The 9,146-nt window shown below is 41.1% G+C and overlaps 10 non-coding genes across 10 annotated transcripts; 1 reads left to right on the top strand and 9 right to left on the bottom strand.

Moving 5' to 3' along the window:
- Nucleotides 1-269: 269 nt before the first annotated feature.
- trnaw-cca (transfer RNA tryptophan (anticodon CCA)) lies at nucleotides 270-341 on the bottom strand. The gene has a single exon. It is a non-coding gene; the product is annotated as a tRNA-Trp (tRNA).
- Nucleotides 342-769: 428 nt separating this feature from the next.
- On the bottom strand, nucleotides 770-841 carry trnaw-cca (transfer RNA tryptophan (anticodon CCA)). Its single transcript has one exon. It is a non-coding gene; the product is annotated as a tRNA-Trp (tRNA).
- Nucleotides 842-1,546: 705 nt separating this feature from the next.
- trnaw-cca (transfer RNA tryptophan (anticodon CCA)) lies at nucleotides 1,547-1,618 on the bottom strand. The gene has a single exon. It is a non-coding gene; the product is annotated as a tRNA-Trp (tRNA).
- Nucleotides 1,619-2,070: 452 nt separating this feature from the next.
- Nucleotides 2,071-2,142, bottom strand: trnaw-cca (transfer RNA tryptophan (anticodon CCA)). Its single transcript has one exon. It is a non-coding gene; the product is annotated as a tRNA-Trp (tRNA).
- A 451-nt stretch (nucleotides 2,143-2,593) lies between these two features.
- On the bottom strand, nucleotides 2,594-2,665 carry trnaw-cca (transfer RNA tryptophan (anticodon CCA)). Its single transcript has one exon. It is a non-coding gene; the product is annotated as a tRNA-Trp (tRNA).
- A 452-nt stretch (nucleotides 2,666-3,117) lies between these two features.
- On the bottom strand, nucleotides 3,118-3,189 carry trnaw-cca (transfer RNA tryptophan (anticodon CCA)). The gene has a single exon. It is a non-coding gene; the product is annotated as a tRNA-Trp (tRNA).
- Nucleotides 3,190-3,639: 450 nt separating this feature from the next.
- On the bottom strand, nucleotides 3,640-3,711 carry trnaw-cca (transfer RNA tryptophan (anticodon CCA)). Its single transcript has one exon. It is a non-coding gene; the product is annotated as a tRNA-Trp (tRNA).
- A 452-nt stretch (nucleotides 3,712-4,163) lies between these two features.
- trnaw-cca (transfer RNA tryptophan (anticodon CCA)) lies at nucleotides 4,164-4,235 on the bottom strand. Its single transcript has one exon. It is a non-coding gene; the product is annotated as a tRNA-Trp (tRNA).
- Nucleotides 4,236-4,625: 390 nt separating this feature from the next.
- On the top strand, nucleotides 4,626-4,711 carry trnal-uag (transfer RNA leucine (anticodon UAG)). Its single transcript is given in 2 exon segments — nucleotides 4,626-4,662; nucleotides 4,676-4,711. It is a non-coding gene; the product is annotated as a tRNA-Leu (tRNA).
- A 227-nt stretch (nucleotides 4,712-4,938) lies between these two features.
- Nucleotides 4,939-5,010, bottom strand: trnaw-cca (transfer RNA tryptophan (anticodon CCA)). The gene has a single exon. It is a non-coding gene; the product is annotated as a tRNA-Trp (tRNA).
- Nucleotides 5,011-9,146: the final 4,136 nt, after the last annotated feature.

Genomic DNA, 9,146 nt, shown 5'->3' with positions numbered 1-9,146 from the left:
TTGGGTATCCTTAGGTCGCTGGTTTAATTCCGGCTCGAAGGAGTGTGATTTTAAATTCAGATCAAATATTTTCACATTTCCTTTAGACTTCGTATTGGCAGTTAAAAAAAGCCAATGGGTCAAGATCCAAATATATCACTTTACAGAGTGGAAGTAGTGTTTGTCATATTAGAGGCTTCTTTTTTACAGCTTCAATAATTATGAAAACGAAGCTGGATGAAAACGCTTGACGTTGGACTTCATACTTTTAATGTAAAGAAGAGATGGCTTGACCCCGACGTGATTTGAACACGCAACCTTCTGATCTGGAGTCAGACGCGCTACCATTGCGCCACGAGGTCTTAAAAAACAGGTTATTGCTTCCTTTGCATGGTCGTTGACGCATTCACCACAAAAAGGAGCCTATTTTTCCCAATAACCTCGAAAGGTACGGATGTCTGAATTTCTTGACACCTTCTGGTGCCTTATGCACTACATCCTTCGATAGCTCAGCTGGTAGAGCGGAGGACTGTAGATGAGTTGTTGGGTATCCTTAGGTCGCTGGTTCGATTGCGGCTCCAAGGAGTGTGATTTTAAATTCAGAGCAAATATTTTCACATTTCCTTTAGACCTCGTATTGGCAGTTAAAAAAGCCAATGGGTCAAGATCCAAATATATCACCTTACAGAGTGGAAAGAGCGTTTGTCATATTAGAGGCTTCTTTTTTACACGCTTCAATATTTATGAAAACGCTTGACGTTGGACTTCATACGTTTAATGTAAAATGGGTTGACCCCGACGTGATTTGAACACGCAACCTTCTGATCTGGAGTCAGACGCGCTACCGTTGCGCCACGAGGTCTTAAAAAACAGGTTATTGCTTCCTTTGCATGGCCGTTGACGCATTCACCACAAAAAAGGAGCCTATTTTTCCCAATAACCTCGAGAGGTACGGATGTCTGAATTTCTTGACACCTTCTGGTGCATTATGATGAAAACGCTTGGCTTTGGACTTCATACTTTTAATGTAAAGAAGAGATGGCTTGTCCCCTACGTGATTTGAACACGCAACCTTCTGATCTGGAGTCAGACGGGCTACCGTTGCGCCACGAGGTCTTAAAAAACAGGTTGTTGCTTCCTTTCCATGGCCGTTGATGCATTCACCCCAATAAGGAGCCTATTTTTCCCAATAACCTCGAGAGGTACGTATGTCTGAATTTCTTGACACCTCCTGGTGCCTTATGCGTTCCATCCTTCGATAGCTCAGCTGGTAGAGCGGAGGACTGTAGATGAGTTTTTGGGTATCCTTATGTCGCTGGTTCAATTCCGGCTCGAAGGAGTGTGATTTTAAATTCAGATCAAATATTTTCACATTTCCTTTAGACTACGTATTGGCAGTTAAAAAAAGCCAATGGGTCAAGATCCAAATATATCACTTTACAGAGTGGAAGGAGATTTTGTCATATTAGAGGCTTCTTTTTTACAAGCTTCAATAATTATGAAAACAAAGCTGGATGAAAACACTTGACGTTGGACTTCATACTTTTAATGTAAAGAAGAGATGGCTTGACCCCGACGTGATTTGAACACGCAACCTTCTGATCTGGAGTCAGACACGCTACCGTTGTGCCACGAGGTCTTAAAAAACAGGTTATTGCTTCCTTTGCATGGCCGTTGATGCATTCACCCCAATAAGGAGCCTACTTTTCCCAATAACCTCAAGAGGTACGGATGTCTGATTTTCTTGGAAACTTTTCGTGCCTTACGATTTTTCCATGCTTCGATAGCTCAGCTGTTAGAGCGAAGGACTGTAGATGAGTTGTTGGGTATCCTTAGGTCGCTGGTTCGATTGCGGCTCCAAGGAGTGTGATTTTAAATTCAGAGCAAATATTTTCACATTTCCTTTAGACCTCGTATTGGCAGTTAAAAAAGCCAATGGGTCAAGATCCAAATATATCACTTTACAGAGTGGAAGGAGCGTTTGTCATATTAGAGGCTTCTTTTTTACACGCATCAATAATTATGAAAACACAGCTGGATGAAAACACTTGACGTTGGACTTCATACGTTTAATGTAAAGAAGAGATGGCTTGACCCCGACGTGATTTGAACACGCAACCTTCTGATCTGGAGTCAGACGCGCTACCGTTGCGCCACAAGGTCTTGAAAAACAGGTTATTGCTTCCTTTGCATGGTCGTTGACGCATTCACCACAAAAAGGAGCCTATTTTTCCCAATAACCTCGAGAGGTACGGATGTCTGAATTTCTTGACACCTTCTGGTGCCTTATGCGTTACATCCTTCTATAGCTCAGCTGGTAGAGCGGAGGACTGTAGATGAGTTGTTGGGTATCCTTAGGTCGCTGGTTCAATTCCGGCTCGAAGGAGTGTGATTTTAAATTCAGATCAAATATTTTCACATTTCCTTTAGACTTCGTATTGGCAGTTAAAAAAAGCCAATGGGTCAAGATCCAAATATATCACTTTACAGAGTGGAAGGAGTTTTTGTCATATTAGAGGCTTCTTTTTTACAAGCTTCAATAATTATGAAAACAAAGCTGGATGAAAACACTTGACGTTGGACTTCATACGTTTAATGTAAAGAAGAGATGGCTTGACCCCGACGTGATTTGAACACGCAACCTTCTGATCTGGAGTCAGACACGCTACCGTTGTGCCACAAGGTCTTAAAAAACAGGTTATTGCTTCCTTTGCATGGCCGTTGATGCATTCACCCCAATAAGGAGCCTACTTTTCCCAATGACCTCAAGAGGTACGGATGTCTGATTTTCTTGGAAACTTTTCGTGCCTTACGATTTTTCCATGCTTCGATAGCTCAGCTGTTAGAGCGAAGGACTGTAGATGAGTTGTTGGGTATCCTTAGGTCGCTGGTTCGATTGCGGCTCCAAGGAGTGTGATTTTAAATTCAGAGCAAATATTTTCACATTTCCTTTAGACCTCGTATTGGCAGTTAAAAAAGCCAATGGGTCAAGATCCAAATATATCACTTTACAGAGTGGAAGGAGCGTTTGTCATATTAGAGGCTTCTTTTTTACACGCTTCAATTATTATGAAAACACAGCTGGATGAAAACACTTGACGTTGGACTTCATACGTTTAATGTAAAGAAGAGACGGCTTGACCCCGACGTGATTTGAACACGCAACCTTCTGATCTGGAGTCAGACGCGCTACCGTTGCGCCACAAGGTCTTAAAAAACAGGTTATTGCTTCCATTGCATGGCCCTTGACGCATTCACCACAAAGAGGAGCCTATTTTTCCCAATAACCTCGAGAGGTAAGGATGTCTGAATTTCTTGACACCTTCTGGTGCCTTATGCGTTACATCCTTCGATAGCTCAGCTGGTAGAGCGGAGGACTGTAGATGAGTTGTTGGGTATCCTTAGGTCGCTAGTTCGATTGCGGCTCCAAGGAGTGTGATTTTATATTCAGAGCAAATATTTTCACATTTCCTTTAGACCTCGTATTGGCAGTTAAAAAAGCCAATGGGTCAACATCCAAATATATCACTTTACAGAGTGGAAGGAGTGTTTGTCATATTAGAGGCTTCTTTTTTACAAGCTTCAATAATTATGAAAACAAAGCTGGATGAAAACACTTGACGTTGGACTTCATACGTTTAATGTAAAGAAAAGACGGCTTGACCCCGACGTGATTTGACCACGCAACCTTCTGATCTGGAGTCAGACGCGCTACCGTTGCGCCACGAGGTCTTAAAAAACAGGTTATTGCTTCCTTTCCATGGCCGTTGACGCATTCACCACAAAAAGGAGCCTACTTTTCCCAATAACCTCAAGAGGTACGGATGTCTGATTTTCTTGGAAACTTTTCGTGCCTTACGATTTTTCCATGCTTCGATAGCTCAGCTGTTAGAGCGAAGGACTGTAGATGAGTTGTTGGGTATCCTTAGGTCGCTGGTTCGATTGCGGCTCCAAGGAGTGTGATTTTAAATTCAGAGCAAATATTTTCACATTTCCTTTAGACCTCGTATTGGCAGTTAAAAAAGCCAATGGGTCAAGATCCAAATATATCACTTTACAGAGTGGAAGGAGCGTTTGTCATATTAGAGGCTTCTTTTTTACACGCTTCAATTATTATGAAAACACAGCTGGATGAAAACACTTGACGTTGGACTTCATACGTTTAATGTAAAGAAGAGACGGCTTGACCCCGACATGATTTGAACACGCAACCTTCTGATCTGGAGTCAGACGCGCTACCGTTGTGCCACGAGGTCTTAAAAAACAGGTTATTGCTTCCTTTGCATGGCCGTTGACGCATTCATCACAAAAAGGAGCCTATTTTTCCCAATAACCTCGAGATGTACGGACGTCTGAATTTCTTGACACCTTCTGGTGCCTTATGATGAACACGCTTGACGTTGGACTTCACATTTTTAATGTAAAGAAGAGATGGCTTGTCCACGACTAGATTTGAACACGCAACCTTCTGATCTGGAGTCAGAAGCGCTACTTTTGCGCCGCGAGGTCTTAAAAAACAGGTTATTGCTTCCTTTGCATGGCCGTTGACGCATTCACCTCAAAAAGGAGCCTATTTTTCCCAATAACCTCGAGAGGTACGGATGTCTGAATTTCTTGACACCTTCTGGTGCCTCATGCTTTTCCATCCTTCGATAGCTCAGCTGGTAGAGCAAAGGACGTAGATGAGTTGTTGGGTATCCTTTGGTCGCTGGTTCAATTCCGGCTCGAAGTAGTGTGATTTTAAATTCAGAGCAAATATTTTCACATTTCCTTTAGACTTCGTATTGGCAGTTAAAAAAGCCAATGGGTCAAGATCCAAATATATCACTTTACAGAGTGGACGGAGCGTTTTTCATATTAGAGGCTTCTTTTTTACACGCTTCAATAATTATGCAAACAAAGCTGGATGAAAACACTTGACTTTGGACTTCATACTTTTAATGTAAAGAAGAAATGGCTTGACCCCAACGTGATTTGAACACGCAACCTTCTGATCTGGAGTCAGACATGCTACCGTTGCGCCACGAGGTCTTAAAAAACAGGTTGTTGCTTCCTTTTCATGACCTTTGATGCATTCACCACAAAAAGGAGCCTATTTTTGCCAATAACCTCAAGAGGTACTGATGTCTGAATTTCTTGGCAACTTTTCGTGCCTTACGCTTTTCCCATCCTTCGATGGCGGTACCTGACAACCACAAGTCTGTAAAATTAATCCAATAGTATGCCGACTTCTATCTTTTAAAAACCAATCACGTTACAACTTCTATCTTTTATAAACCAATCAAGTTACGACCTCTATCTTTTGAAAACCAATCACGTTACGACTTCTATCTTTTAAAAACCAATCACGTTACGACTTCTATCTTTTATAAACCAATCACGTTGCGATCTCTATTTTTCCCGCGTCCAATGAAACGGCAAGGTCCATTTCTCATACACCAATCGCGCACGTCCTCGCCAATTGCATATAATCTCCGCACAGGTAACATTTAATTATTTACATTCCGCTCATGTATGTTATTTATATCTTGATATGAATTAAATGGTTTAGGATTTTTGTTCTTTAGGAATCGCACTATTGGCCATGTAAATTAGCCTATGATTACCGCTTGATAGACAACGTAACGTCAACTGTCACTGATGTGTAAATACTATTACGACTGGAGCTAACATAACTGTAAAAATGTCGAATTTAACCGATTAACAAGTTTTCTCTCTGAAAAAAAATGCTTTTTATTTAATCGTCATAAGGTTCCATAACTTTTTCCACATGCGGCATTTGAACACACAAAATAAATTTGGATAATGTTATTGTTTTGTTTAACTTTTACACATATGTTATATGTTTATACATATGATATGACCAGTCAAAAGAAGTGAATGGATAAGTTTATACATTCAGGTTCATGCCCTTATCACATGGACACAGTTGAAAGAGCACAATATGTTTAATCTGAGTATTTGTTTTAGTCAAATTAATCCATAATGCTATATATATATATATAATTTTTTTTTTTTTATATATATATACTCAAAAACGATCTATCACAACTTGTTAAGACTCTATGTATTTGTTCTTATACTTTTGTTCTTGTTATAATTTTATTATATGTATTTATTTTTTATATTTGTACATACATACATATATACATACACACACACACACACACACACACACACACACACACACATATATATATATATATATATATATATATATATATATGTTATATAATTGTTTTGACACAATATATATATATATATGACTGAATTGTGCAATTGAAATGTTTCCTCTTGGCATGAATATAGCCCCTGCTGCTGACATGGCATTAAATAATAAATAAATAAATCACAACATGTTATATGTAAGATAATATGTGTATTATAATGAACTTATAATCTGCTATAATATGGCGGTCGTTCTGGACCAGGAACACAACTAACTATCATGAAATGAACACAACAGGAGGGTAAATGCTACAGGCTACAATGGCAGTTAGTGTAACGTGTTATGTAGTGTTTCAGGCAACGACATGGCTTCAGCTAAGTCTCACAAAGGCATGAGTAATGCTGAATGGCTTGCGCGTCTGGAGAGTTTTGCCCAAACAGGAGTTTGGCCATCTACACAGGGGAATAGACCTTCTCCCCGACAAAAAAGATGGCATGAGATGTATCAGAAGGTAAGTTATGCAGCTAGATTCATGGGCAAACTAACAAACTTTTTTGACAATACATTGTGGTATTTTTATTTATGTGTATGGTTAAGTAATTACATACCATGTAAATACAATGTTATATTGATATAATTATGATGACTTATGGCTGTTTTGAGATCCAGTGTCAGAGGTATAATTCATGTTCACAGATAGAAAAGTGCCCTCTGCAAATGAGGGGACAGACCACTCTTCTGAAGGAAGCTCAGACATGTATTTGTGGATTTCACAAGGTAACTTCAATTAGCCTGGTTCAAGTTGCATAAATAGATAGATGTGTTTGCAACATCAATGTGTCTTTATATCTAAAATCACATTAGGAAGACTGTTTTGTACTTTATGCGTGTGTCACAGGTTCATCCACCAGTCACAGGGGAAGCATCACAGAGCACCCCGACCCAAAGCACACCCTCTGTCAGCGATGTGTCATGTCCTGCAAAGAGACCTAAACTGACATTGTCAATGGTAAGCAGACCACACTATTGCATGCATCACTGCAGATACTGAAACATCTCAACCTTTAACTATAGTGTTAAGGTTTTGTTATCACTAACCATGACAATTCTTTTCAGTTTGAAAAGTCAAGGTTTGGAGGCTCACATGTGGCAGCAGCAAAACCTAATTTGAGCACCCAGAGGAAAACCTCTCAGGTTAATATTAAAAGACATCAAGACTTTTATAATGACATCATATCTTTATCACTATGTAATTTTAATTTATTAAAAACATGGCAATCCCCTTAATAGATTAATCATAATGTTTGACTCCACAGATGTTAGAGCACTCCAGTTCAGCTACAGTTTCACGTCCACCCTCTGATCCTCATCCTCCTCCATCCCCCAAACCTCATCAGCCCGTCATCCAGTCCTCCTCTTCCTTCTTCCTTCCTCCACCTCAGAGTTCACAACGCATCAAAAAAACAGCAACGCCATCAACTGTTTCTGAGAATACTGTTGTGAGGAGCCCAGTAAGATCTCATTCAAAATATATACATGTCTTCATCATTTAATGCTCTCTTAGCTTTTATTTAAACCAGTGTTTTTTTATAATATCAGCAGGTCTCATCTCAGCCAGAAGATCTCCCCCTTCTGTGGCCACAGACAATGCCACAGCAAGACCAGAAGTGGGTGTCAGAAGCACTTTTTAGGGTTGGTGCAAAGGGAAAGCTGGAGCTGCGTGAAAACCTACAGTTGTGGTATCACCCCCCACCACCAGCCCTGTTGTACCACCAAGCTCCAACACCTGATAGGTTTTTTTCACAGCGTCTCTTGCTCTGGATGCCATATAAGCTGTGGAAGGTGCGGCTCCAGTGTACTAACCCTGCCTGTGCCAGGCAACAGCTGTGTGGTGGTGGACTGCACAGGAGGGTACGACAGGTGTTAGACATTGACAGATACTACAACCTGGTGACAGAGACCCTGATCTGCACCAGGTGTAGAACCAGCTATCTGTCCTGGAGTCAAGCTGTGCTGCAGCAGTTGGACCTGGCCCATCGATCTGAATTCAGGGTCATCCTCACACGCAAGTAATTATTTTGCAGTCATTTTCACTTATGTGCTACCCTTTCTGATAAATATTTCCTACAATAATTAGATACCTTATAATAAGATACTTAAATGAATACTTTTTGCCTGTGACATTCGGGTTCTTCGCTTGCTGCGTGAGAGGGGCATGGGGAATGGCCCAGTGAGGATCATCGGCCAGCTGAGAGAGAACCACAGTGAGGAGTGGTTGAAACGTGCGCTTCGGTACACATCAGAGTGTGTGGCCTTTTTTGATAATCGTGGCCTGCATCCGCTGCACTTCCAGGAGCCACCACCACTTGCTTCAGTACCCAGCTACAAATGGCTCCTCACTGTATATAGTCAGGACATTCTCAACAGGCTCGATCACATAAAGGCCAGCATAACATCCACGTATGGATCAATCTTAAAAATGGATTCAACTAAGAAGGTCAGATAAGCTGCTTAATTGACTGTACCCTTATCTATAATGTATTGTTAGACCAAGAGAGCTTTATTTTTTCAGTGTAACTGATTTGGATGCATGTTGTATTATTTGCTATGCTTATTGTTTCTTTCAGATCACCAAGAATTTGAGTGGGCCTGCGAAAGGCACAGCACAGTGGCTTACCTCAGTGGGCAATGAGATAGGTCAGGTGCTGATGAGTGTCCTGACTGCGAATGAAGGGGCTGGGTTAGACCTCATGGCTGCAGGGCTCATGGAGCGATACCGGAGTGCTGGTGTTGATCCTCCCACTATCATTTATGTGGACTGTGATTGTTGCAAGAAAGTGGGAGAGACTAAATTGAAGAGGCGGTTCAGCGGCTGGCCAGATGTCATCGTCCGCCTAGACATTTGGCATTTTATGTGACGTCTGGCAGTAGGGTGCACCACTGACGCCCACCAGTTGTACCCTACTTTTATGGCAAGGCTGTCATCCTGTATTTTTGA

This window comes from Carassius gibelio, chromosome B18, assembly GCF_023724105.1.
Source record: "Carassius gibelio isolate Cgi1373 ecotype wild population from Czech Republic chromosome B18, carGib1.2-hapl.c, whole genome shotgun sequence".
In the NCBI taxonomy this organism is placed as follows: Eukaryota; Metazoa; Chordata; class Actinopteri; order Cypriniformes; family Cyprinidae; genus Carassius; species Carassius gibelio.
Note: the sequence above shows the minus strand (reverse complement) of the source record. Positions and strands in the feature narration are given on the sequence as shown.